This window comes from Mesocricetus auratus, unplaced genomic scaffold (assembly GCF_017639785.1).
Source record: "Mesocricetus auratus isolate SY011 unplaced genomic scaffold, BCM_Maur_2.0 Super-Scaffold_100014, whole genome shotgun sequence".
In the NCBI taxonomy this organism is placed as follows: domain Eukaryota; kingdom Metazoa; phylum Chordata; class Mammalia; order Rodentia; family Cricetidae; genus Mesocricetus; species Mesocricetus auratus.
Window position 1 is genome coordinate 13290804 of NW_024429197.1, and position 12388 is coordinate 13303191.

The window sequence follows — 12388 nt, forward strand, 5'->3', positions numbered from 1 at the left end:
AAGCCCCAAGTGACGTTGGGCTCAACCTGACAACAATTCAGTTTCCAGTATCATATGGTGGGAAGAGAGAACCAATCTCTCTTAACTGTCTCTACACGCATACCATGGAACAAGTACACACACACACACACACACACACACACACACACACACACACACACACCCCAAATGTAATTTTAAAATGTTTAAAAAGAAATTGACATTATTGTATTATCAGGGTGATTATAACACCCTACAATGGGAAAACAAAAATGGTAACTTCAGCCGGGCGTCGGTGGTACACGCCTTTAATCCCAGCACTTGGGAGGCAGAGGCAGGTGGATCTCTGTGAGTTGGAGGCCATCCTGGTCTACAGAGTGAGTTCCAGGACAGCCTCCAAAACAATACCGAGAAACCCTGTCTTGGGGAAAAAAAAAAAAAGGTAACTGCAGAAGTCTAAGGAAGAGACATGTCGTGCCTGGAGGTGAGAAGGGCATAGGAGAAAGGTAAGGAGTAGTCACAGCTTTATTCATCAAAGGCACCACTCCATGTGACTGGGGTCCTGGAACTCTGGCTAGGGCGTCGAAGGAATGAAGAAAGGACAGACACAGGTACAGTAAACCTAAGGTCAGATGGATTCTCTGACCACTGCCCCGGACCTCAATGATTTTTTTATGTTCAGCACATAGGGAGGGGTTAGCTGCTCTTGGTAGCAGGTCCCTATAGATGAGCACTCTCAGGCTATGACATCAGGGAGGGGGAAGGTGTCAGTCTTTGCTCACACTGGTCAATGGCTCATAAACACTCATACTGGACTCCCAAAGAAATCCTTGCCATTTCTCTTGAGCCTGACCTATATGGGTAAGGACTTTGCTAAACTGTCCCAAGTTGTTTCAGGCATTAGAGTTCTCAACATGATCATTTGAGTGTCAAAATACACCCTCATTTAAGACTTCACTCAGCCAGGCGTTGGTGGCGCACGCCTTTAATCCCAGCACTCGGGAGGCAGAGGCAGGTGGATCTCTGTGAGTTCGAGACCAGCCTGGACTACCAAGCGAGTTCCAGGACAGCCTCCAAAAAAGCCACAGAGAAACCCTGTCTCAAAAAACCAAAAAAAAAAAAAAAAAAAAGACTTCACTCACTCCGGGTTTGCACTTATCCCTACACAAAGGAAAGTAAGTGGGTAAACTAGCTACCAGAGCTAACCAAAGAGGAGAAAACACTATCTCCAAGAGGTACCAATAAGAAAGCAAACAGGAGAAAACACTATCTCCAAGAGGTACCAATAAGATAGCAAATCAGGGGCTGGAGAGATGGTGCAAGGATTAAGACTATGCATGTACTGCTCTTTGAGAGGACCCAAATTTGGTTCCCAGCACCCATGTCAGCTGGGGATCTGATGCTCTCTTATGGCCTTCAAGGGCATCTGCACAATGTAAATGTATTCATACAGACATAACACACATACACAAATAAAAAATGTAAACTGGGTGGTGGTGATGCACACCTTTAATCCCAGTTCTTGGGAGGGACAGGCAGGTGGACCTCTGTGAGCTCCAGGCCAACCTGGTCTACAGAGTTCTAGGATAGCTAGGGCCATGCAGAGAAAGCTTGTCTTAAAAACAAACGAACAGTAAAACAGGCCAGTAGTTTTCAAATAATCACCTTCTATCTGGAGCTAACGCATGAAATAAGGAGAAAAATATGAATAAAGTGAATTTTTTTCATTGTCTCATGAAACCGAGCTGGCCTTGAACCTGCTGTAGGGTGGCTTTGAGTACCTCATTCTTCTGCTCCCACCTTCCAAGTGCTGGGATTACAGGCAAATGCCGTCACGTCCCTGCTTAAAGTGTGTACATGTGTGTGCTAAATTTCTTCTGTTTAAGGCCACCTCTCTAAGAGAATGTAACCATCCTCCTGTTTGGGTCTACAGCTGTAAAGTGATGGTTGTTGCACAAGATAGCCGTGTTTATTTGATATTTGTGTTTTTTTCCAGATTAAAAACTCTCAGACATCTCCCTCTTCGTTTTCCAAACTTTCAACTTTGGAGAATCTCTGAGCCACATGATCTCTAAGATTAGTCCCATCTTTGTGAGTATAAAATTCTTAGTTCAGCAGTGATTAAGGCCTGGAGCTAAATAGAATTTAGAATCTTCAAGCCAAATCCTTTCCAACAGATCCTGAATAAAAATAAATACAGAAGTGATCGGTAAGGCGAGAGGGGACAGGAACTTGGTACCCTCTAAAACCCTCTGTATTTTTCTGGTTCCCAAACCACAGAATACCTCAAGTATCCATCTATACTTGCTGTCCTGCTCTGAGAAAATGCAGTTCTAAAGAAGAGAGACCGCAGAAATCACAGAGGGAAGAGATGGGGGGAAAATCAATTTGGTGCAGTTTTCACAAACCTTTAAAATAGAGCGATTTAAGTGATGATGGGGTTTCATGACCAGCGGCAGCTCTGAAGGGAATGCTCACGTCTCTTGGCATTTCTCTGAGTAGGTGGGAAAGGAAGGAAAATGGTTTTTTCCTCCCCTTCCACTTAGAAGAAAATGGAGGCAATGAAAAGCAAAAGTCTCCCTTAATGTCCCATTACGGAGGACAAATGAAATGCTCTCCCTGTAGCTCCTCAGCCAGGCCCTGGGCAGGCCCTCCCCTCCATGCTCCAGAAACTAAGTATTCCCCAACACACCTGGCACTGCTGTTACCATGGTGACACTTTTTGCATTACTCTCACCTTTTGTGTTCCTTAACTTGGGGGCGGAGGCTGGTGCAAGGCACAGTTGAGTTTTCATATTTCTCTCCGGCTTCTGGAAAATGGAAGAAGAGAAGTGAGGAAAGGATCCTTATCTCCTCTGCCTGCTTCCTTGGATCCTTGTTTCTCTGTTTCTCTACTGGACATCACTGGCCAAGGTGCCTCGGATGGAGGCAGAGTATGGAAAAAGCTCTGATGGAGCCAGGTAGACCTAGGTTCAAATTTGAAGCTCCTCCAGGAATCCCTGTGTCTTCATTCAAACCTGCCCTGGCTCAAGTACTGGCAGATTTGAGGGAAAGTCAAGAGGACAGATGACATGAGCCAGAAGGAAAAACACCAAGGCAGGTACTGGTGGTGTCGTCCCCCCCACCCCCCCAACCCCCGTACCTGGGATTGAATTTAAGGCCCCAAGCTCACTAGCAAGCTCTGTATTACTAAGCTGAGCTACACACACACACACACACACACACACACACACACACACACACACACACCATCTTCTCTTTATTCTTCATTTTGAGATGGTGTCTCACTACATAGCCCAGGCTGTCTTTGAACCAGCAATCCTACCTCAGCCTGCCACCAGGCCTCTCTAGGTGCTGTCTCTATGAATTCCTGGGAAAACAGAATAATGTGAAATCCAAACTGAACTGAGAGGGAATTCAGGAAAAGCCAAGCACTTAGGAGTTAGGTATGTGTGCTCAACAAAACTAAACGTGAGAAGAGCCAGGCATAAGGGTGCTTGCTATAATCCTGGGCCTGGGGAGACCAAGGCAGGAAGGTAATGAGTCTGAAGCCAGCCTGGAATTCTCAGCAAGTCCCTGCCTAGGAAAACAACCATCTGGGCAATGATGGTGCACGCTTTTAATCCAAGCACTGGAGGCAGAGGCAGGCGGATCCCTATGAGTTCAAGGCCAGCCTGGTCTACAGAACTAGTTCCAGGACAGCCTCCAAAGCTACAGAGAAACCCTGTCTTGGAAAAAAGAAAAAGAAAAAAGAAAAAAAAACTACACAAAACACTCTCCACTCACACCCAGCACAGACCCAGACTATCCAAAACTCAACTTAGTAACCTTAGATAGCTCTGAACGTTAACCCTTCAGTGTCTTTACTTGTAAAAGGATGGTCCTAATCATACCAACCCCAAGGGGTGTTGCTGGAATTCTAAGATACGGCATATGAACCATCCAGGGTCAGTATACAAAGGTGGCTGCTTCTGAATCAGAGTCCCCGGCCAAGCAGCCACTCTTTTCCTAAGCTGGACTGCACTGCAGTCCACACTGTTTCACGTGTGTGGAGCCTGGCTTCTGGCTGATGCTCCCAAAACACAACTTCCCAGCCGTTTTGGATTCTTTCCTTTGGCTGCTTCACACGTTTGCCCTCTCTGTAGCTTTCAGACTCTTGGTTAGTTCTCTTCCAGGTCCAGAAGGCCACATACAACTCACACCTGAGGCCCCTCCTCAGCATTCCCCTCTTCACCAGCGTAGGCCTCTCCCCTAGACCAGAGGGAGAAGAGAAGGCCTGAGACGGTCCAAGGCCTGCATTGCCCCTCCCCCCTCGGGGAGAAAGAGGGAGGGCTTCCCAGAGACCGAGATGGGGAAAGGCAGAGTGTGCATCAGTCCTGATGCAATCTTACTCTGATTTCTTGGCCCACTTCCTCCTCCTCAAGTGTTTACTGAAGCCTGAATTCCACAGAAACCTCTGGAAGTGTGCACTGACAACAGTGACAGGCAGCATGCATAACTGTCCCAGCTCCAGGGACAGCTTAGGACGAAAGTGATACTGTACCCTGGGCTCAGGGACACTGGCAAGAGAAATCCGGTATCTGGAATCCAGTGGGAAGGGCAGGGAAGGTAGACTGAAAGAAAGAGGCATGGCCGAGGGACAGACTTCTGCTTCGTGCCAGATCCAGTTTCCAGAACCCACTCTGGGGAAACCAATAAATAGACTCTTTATCTAAGCTGTGTGGAGGAGGCCACCAAAAGGGGTCTCCAGTGATGGGAGCCTCGGAAGCAGCTTCGAGGCATGCCTCTTCCCTGCCGGCACAACTAGCAGGAAAGCAGCTTGTTGGAAGGGCCATGTTTGCAAGCCATTTGCCCAAGACACTCATCTGAGGGGTCATTTGGTCCTCAACCATAGTCTTGACTGGGGCGCCTGGAGACATTCGCAGGGTGCATAGTGGTTTGGGGCAAGGGATTTGGGCAGGTATTTGCCAGCTGCCCCAGGCAAGCTATTTTATCTGACTCTCACCTTCCTCCTAGCAAAAGACAAATGGTGAAATCTCACCTCACAGACTGGCCCCTGGTCGGCAGAATTTTTCCTGGCAAGGTTACAGTCTCTCAACAGCCCATTAGAGTAGTGGGTCTCCACTTTCCTAATGCTGCGACCCTTTAATATGATTCTTCATGTTGTGGTGACCCCCCCCCCCCGCCACCACACATACCATAAACTCATCTTGCTGCTACTTCATAACTGCAATGTTGCTACTGTTATGGATCTTAATGTAAATATCTGATATGCAGGATAGCTGATATGCAACCACTGTTGGGGGGTAGCCCACAGGTTGAGAAGCACTGCAACAGATGATGGTATTCTTACATTATTTGATTTTATTTGATTTAAGAATCAAGGCTTGGAGAGTCTTTTTCTGAAGCTGGGCCCGACGGTGATGCTTTTTGTCAATATCTAATGACTGTTTCCCAGGAGAGGCCAGGTTTCCCCACCCCCAGAGCTGTGAAACCTAGTATCTAAACTTGCTCAAGCTCCTGAGTCACCAAGCAAGACAAGCCCAAGATAATCAGATCAAGGAAACTCAATGCAGAGAGGGGAAAACCCAGCCACAGGCTGGGGCCTTCTCAACTGCGAGTCCCTCCAATGAGCTCACTGTGCACAGCACAAGCCACAGGCTGGGGCCTTCTCAACTGCGAGTCCCTCCAATGAGCTCACTGTGCACAGCACAAGGCACAGGCTGGGGCCTTCTCAACTGTCACCTGGGAAGAGGCACTGGGAGTTCCCAGAGCAAGATGTCAGTGACACCTGGGTCTCCAGGCAGCAGCCACACCCTCCCCTGGCTTGACACAACTGCTTTTTGTTTTGCTTTTTAAATTTTATTTTATATGCATTGGTATTTTGTCCTCGTGTATGTCTGTGTAAGGGTGTCAGATCCCCTGGAACTGGAGTTACAGATAGTGTAAGCTACCATGTCCCAGGTCCTCTGGAAAAGCAGCCCGTGCTTTTAATCACTGTGCCATCTCTCCAGCCCCTTGTTTTGCTTTTTTTTGTTTGTTTGTTTTTTTTGTTTTTGTTTTTCGAGACAGGGTTTCTCTGTGGCTTTGGAGGCTGTCCTGGAACTAGCTCTTGTAGACCAGGCTGGCCTCGAACTCACAGAGATCCGCCTGCCTCTGCCTCCCAAGTGCTGGGATTAAAGGCGTGCGCCACCAATGCCCGGCTTGTTTTGCTTTTTTTTAAAAACAAAAGTCTCACTTTGTACCTCTGGCTGGCCTGGAACTCATTATGCAGACCAGACTGGCCTTGAACTCACAGAGATCCTCCTGCCTCTGACTCTTTGCTTTTAGATGACTCTCTTTTTTTGCTCCATTCCCCACTGCTGGAAGAATTGACACCCTAACTCTCATCCTCATTGCCCACTCAATCCCAAGCCTCTTTGGTTTCTACTCAACTATCCCAGCAACACCCTCTGATCACACTCACTGATGGTTTGTTTTTTTGTTTTTTTGTTGTTGTTGTTGTTGTTTTTTTTTTTTTTAGGAGACAGGGTTTCTCTGTATTGTTCTGGAGGCTATAGGTCCAGCCCGGCCTCAAACTCACAGAGATCCGCCTGCCTCTGCCTCCCGAGTGCTGGGATTAAAGGCGAGCGCCACCACCGCCCGGCCTCACTGATGGTTTGTTGATTGCCAAGACATAAAATTCACCTCCATGCCTTAACTTTTCTAAGTGCTTGGCACGCTTGGCAACGTATTTATTTTGGGTTGGGGTATATATGCACACACATGGCCGAGGTCGATGGGTAGCTTTCTGAATTGCTCTCCACCTTTTTTTTTTTTTTTTGATAAAGGGTCTTTGTTTTGTTTTGTTTTATTTGTTTTTCAAGACAGAGTTTCTCTGTGGCTTTGGAGGCTGTCCTGGAACTAGCTCTTGTAGACTAGGCTGGTCTCGAACTCACAGAGATCCGCCTCCTCCCAAGTGTTGGGATCAAAGGCGTGCACCACCAAGGCCCGACTCTCCAAAGGGTCTTTCACTGAACCTGGAGCTCACAATTTAGTTACACTAGCTGGCCACCTCCCAGTGCTGGAATGACAGGTGCATGCCACCACTCCTGGCTTTATGTGGTGCTGGGGATTGAACTCATGCTTGAATAGCAACCATTTTACCAACTAAGCCAATCCCCCAACCCCTATTTTGGTGTCTGAGACAGGGGCTAACTCTGCATCCCAGACTGGTTTCTAACTCTAAGTAATCCTTCTGCCTCAGTTTCTCAGGTGGTGCAATTAGACATCTAAGCCACTACTACATCCTGCCACCTTAAAACTATCCCTGCTGGACTTCTGCGAGGACTCCACCCCTGGTTGTCCTACTGTGTGCAGTCAGGTTATGCTTCGCACTTAGCTCTAAGCCTTGCTCCTCACAGTTCTGCAGTCAGTCCCCTCCCCCTGCCATCCTCATCCTTCCCACGGCCTTAGCCTGTGTCGTGTCTCTAGGCCATATCTCAAGCCTTCATTTTCCTCCAAAGGGTGATTGCTACCATGTTACCCTATCTATACCTCAGCACAGCAAACTCAACATTGCCAATATCACCAAAGCCAGCCTCTGTATCTCCTCTCCAGACCTTCCTGATGATCTCAGTCTTTTTTGATGTGTGTGTGTGTGTGTGTGTGTGTGTGTGTGTGTAGGGTGTTTGTTCTCATTTTTATTTTGAGATAGGGCCCTGTGGCTTGGAACTCACAGAGATCTATCTGCCTGCCTCTACCTTTTAAAGTTCTAAAGTATAAAAGCGTGTGTTGGCTTGTTTTCTGTTTTCTGAGATGGGGTCTCTTGTAGCCCAGGCTGACCTTGAGCTCACTATATAGCTGAGGATGACCGTAAACTTCTGATTTTTCTGTTTCTACTCCCTAAGTGCTGGGGTTATAGGCATAAGACCCCAAGCCTGGCTTACATAGTTCTGGGGGGCTACAAACCCAGAGTGTCCTGTGTGCTAGATCAGCGCTTTATCAATTGCATTTCATCCCTAGGCCCCTCTCCCACCTCTTTTCTGTGAAACAGGCCTCATTATTTAGCTCAGGCCGACTCAGGAGTCACAGTTCTCCGACCTAAAATTCTGGGATTGCAGGCATGCTCTATTGTGCCTTTTCCCCTGTTTCCAATCTCCATGAACCACCTTTTAACCTATTGCCTAAGGCAGAGGGGCTTGCCTCTTTCCAGTCCAACTCAAACACCGTGCTTTTAACTTTGTAGAAATTAATCTCTCCTCTCCTCCATGCCTACTGTTTCTGTCTTCTGTTTCTAGAGCCTCCGTTGTGACCTAAAACCTGGGTTATAACATGTTTTGTGTAATGACTGGGCTCTAGGCCTTATTTTCCTTTCCCTTGAACTAAACAACTCTTTGGGGTGTCTGCCTAATAACAGTCCTGTTTGTAAGAAGCCACTGGGGTGCATAGGCCTTGCTGGAAGGGCTCCCCTGGACCTCTTGTTGACCTCACTGAAGCCTTCCAGGCTGTGCCACAGGGTTGGGAACCAGAGCTGCACACTCGACCCGAGCTGGATTCTGAAACTCAGTTAGAGTGTCTACAGTTCAAATGTCAGGGAGTGACGAAGAGGAGTGGCAGCTACTGTGGCCCTGGAGAGCATTTGCCTTGGCTGCGTGCGGCAGCTGTCACTCTGCACTGGCAGATGGTTGCCATGGAAATATAGGCCCTTGTCAGATATTCCAATTTTCTTATGTAGAATTCCCCAATTTTTAAATTCCAGGCATTCTTTCTTTTGAATATCACAGGCTAAGCAGCTTGCTGTGGTTACTGCTGTTATCCTATTTGACCCACAGGGCATCCAGTTTGCAGCTGACACCATTGAGTCAGGTTCAGGTGCTGGCTCCAAAGGTGGAGACTTACCTCTTCTGTGTGCTGTGGAGAGGCAAAGAAAGCCCTCCACACAGAGAAAAGAATGGAGCCCAGCCTGCTGACTGTCAGTTGTGCACATGTATCCTGGCCTAACTCCTCTCTCCCTCCCCTCCCCTTCCCTCCCCAGGACTATACAATAGCTAAACGTTATATATGCTCTGAAGCCAGAGGGACCTGCATTCAAATGCTTTCTCTGTGGATTTCTGTAGGTCTTGAGCCAGTCACTCTCTGAGCCCAATTGGTCGCACTCCTCATCGGTTATGGGAGTTGAGTGAGACACTGCTTAGAAACCTCTGAACACACCGGGCGTTGGTGGCGCATGCCTTTAACCCCAGCACTCGGGAGGCAGAGGCAGGCGGATCTCTGTGAGTTTGAGACCAGCCTGGACTACCAAGCGAGTTCCAGGACAGCCTCCAAAGCCACAGAGAAACCCTGTCTCGAAAAACCAAAAAAAAAAAAAAAAAAAAAAAAAGAAAGAAACCTCTGAACACAGTGCTCAGTACCCGCTACACATCCAGCAAGTGTCACACTCTTTGTCTTCACTGAAGTAGACTTTGTCTGCATCCCAGTCCTCTCTCCCATTTGTGTAACTGGACGGCTACCATTTGCTCGTATTACTTACCTCTGCAGTGCCTACCTTCGTACACTGTAAAAATAAACAAATACATAAAAACAAAAAAGCTGGGCAGTGATGGTGTATGCCTTTGATCCCAGATCTTGGGAGGCAGAGGCAGGTGGATTTCTGAGTTTGAAGCCAGCCTGGTCTACCAAGTGAGTTCCAGGACAGCCAAGGCTACATAGAGAAACCCTGTCTCAAAAAAAAAAAAAAAAAAAAAAAAGGAAAAAGAAAGGAAGGAAGGAAGGAAGGAAGGAAGGAAGGAAGGAAGGAAGGAAGAAGGAGAGAGAGAGACAGGCAGTGGTGGCACATGCCTTTAAACCCAGCACTTGGGAGGCAGATCTCTGTGAGTTCGAGACCAACCAGCCTGGTCTACAAGAGCTAGTTCCAGGACAGACTCTAAAGCCTGGTCTACAAGAGCTAGTTCCAGGACAGACGGACAGACTCTAAACCCTGTCTTGAAAAACCAAAAAAAAAAAAAAAGAAAGAAAGAAAGAAAGAAAGGAAGGAAGGAAGGAAGGCAAAACAGTGTTGGGCTGGAGAGATGGCTCAGCAGTTAAAAACACTGGCTGCTCTTCCAGAGGTCCTGAGTTCAATTCCCAGTAACCACATGGTGGTTCACAACCATTTGTAAAGAGATTTGGTGCCCTCTTCTGGCTTGTAGTCATACAGAACACTGTAATACATAATAAGTAAATCTTTCAGTTAAAAAAAAAGAAAAACAGTGTTGAAGATCAGACTGATGGCCTTGTACCTGCCAGTGCTTACAAGCAACTGTAAATCTCTTGAGGGAAAGGGAAAGGTCCCGTTTTCTCTTTATTGTTTTTCAAAGACTTTTTATTTTATGTCTTGGCATTTTGCCTGTATGTGTAACTGTGTACCACTTGTGTGTCTGGGTGTCTGGTGCCCTCAGAAGCCGGAAGAGGGCACATTCCCTGGGACTGGAATTATAACTGGAAATTGAACCCAGACATTCTGGAAGAACAATAAGTATTTTAAACCCCTGAGCCATCTTTTAGCTCCTTCTCTTAATTTTTATGAGGTGAGATGAACATGGGGCTAGGAGTTTTGTACATAGCACACACTCAGTAAACATGGGTTGTTGGTCCAGCACTCAGAATTTCAACTTTATGGGAACAAGAATCTTGTCTGTATGATTCACTCTTTTTTTTTCGGGGGGAAGGGGGCTTCAAGACAGGGTTTCTCTGTGACTTTGGAGACTGTCCTGGAACTAGCTCTTGTAGATCAGGCTAGTCTCAAACTCACAGAGATCCGCCTTCCTCTGCCTCCCAAGTGCTGGAATTAAAGGCGTGCGCCACCACCACCTGGCATGTATATGATTCACTCTTATATCTCCCAGGCATACAGCGACCCCTTAATAAATGTACATTGAATGAATGGCTTCTCACAGCCCTCATCAGCCAGGACCTGCAGAGGCCAGTCAGACAGTTGTGAGCTGCCACGTATATGCTAGGAATTGAACTCTGGTCCTCTTGAAGAACAGCCATGTTTTCATTTATTTATTTATTTTCAACACAGGGTTTCTCTGTGTAGTCTTGGCTGTCCTGGAACTCACTGTGTAGACCAGGCTGGTCTTGAACTCACAGAGATCTGCCTGCCTCTGCCTCCCAAGTGCTGGGTCTAAAGGCGAGCGCCACCATGCCCAGCTTCAGCTCATGCTCTTAACCACTGAGTCATCTCTTCATTCCTAATACCCTTCCATTTTTCTTTTGAGGGACTATCCTTCTGTATAAGTTAAGGCTACACTTGCTGTGACAAAACACTATGACCAGCGCAGCTTCTAAAAGAAAACTTTTAATTGTCTTGTGAAGGCACGGCAGCAGGAACAAGTGTGCGTCCCCATCACGATCCATAAGCAGGAGGTAGAGAGCACGCTTTTGAAACTCAAAGCTAACCCCATGACTCACCTCCTCCAACAAGACCATCCCTCCTAATCCTTCCGAAGCAGTTCCACCAAGTGGGGACCAAGTATCCAGAGGAGCCTGTGGAAGCCATCCTCATTCCAGCCACCACCACACCCCTTCCTCAAAGTGTGTGCCTGGCCTCAACGCCGATAGTCACATGACCCAAGGCTAACCAATCAGAGACAAGCTGTCTACTTGAACCAGGAATTGAAGGCTCAACCAAATACAACTAGAACTGGAACTATTGGAAAGAGGACATTGCTTTCTCATTGAGGAAGCTAAGTCAAGAGACTATAAGAGAGCTGCTGCTGGCCATGACATCTCTGCACAAAAGAGTCTTCCTTGGCGTGGAGTACACAGAGAAAAAGATTCCTGGCAGTGTCTTTGAGGAAATACACTGGTTGTGCCCAAAACCAAGCCCTTGACCTTTCTATTAGAGATCATCAATTCCCTTTCTTTCTTTTTTTTTCATTTTGTTTTGTTCTCTCAACTAGAGCCAAATTTCTATCACTTAAATTGAAAAGATTCCTGGGTAATATTAAGGTTCTCTAGACAGAGAGTCATAGTGGATACCCACCTACACACTTGTAGCAGTCTGTGAGTCCACAATGATCCCCTACCCACAAAACAGACTAACAGCCATGTGGGTACTACCCAGCCTGCTCCCCAAGGCTACAACTGGTTAGACCTGAAGTGGACATACAGCTCAAGGTAATCAAATCAGATTCTCACTCCTGGGGATTAGGGTTTAAGATGAGATCTGGGTAGGCTGCAGGTTTAAACAAAGGCAGTGTGAAATTGGAGAGGGGCATGTTCCCGGCCCTGCAGAGACGCTGGTCTGCTGAAGAATGATGTAGGAGAGCCTGCAGAAGCAGGGGCTGGAGGCCATGGTCCCCCGTGTCTCCCCCCCCCCCAGAAAGAAACAGAAAGAGCTAGCGAGCATTGCTTCTTCATCCCTCATGAGACTAATTACTTCTCC

General features: G+C 47.3%; 1 long non-coding RNA gene across 1 annotated transcript; it reads left to right on the forward strand.

The window, feature by feature from the left end:
- Positions 1-2744: 2744 nt before the first annotated feature.
- LOC121144132 lies at positions 2745-11822 on the forward strand. The gene is made up of 2 exons (XR_005881436.1): positions 2745-3079; positions 11317-11822. It is a non-coding gene; the product is annotated as an uncharacterized LOC121144132 (long non-coding RNA).
- Positions 11823-12388: the final 566 nt, after the last annotated feature.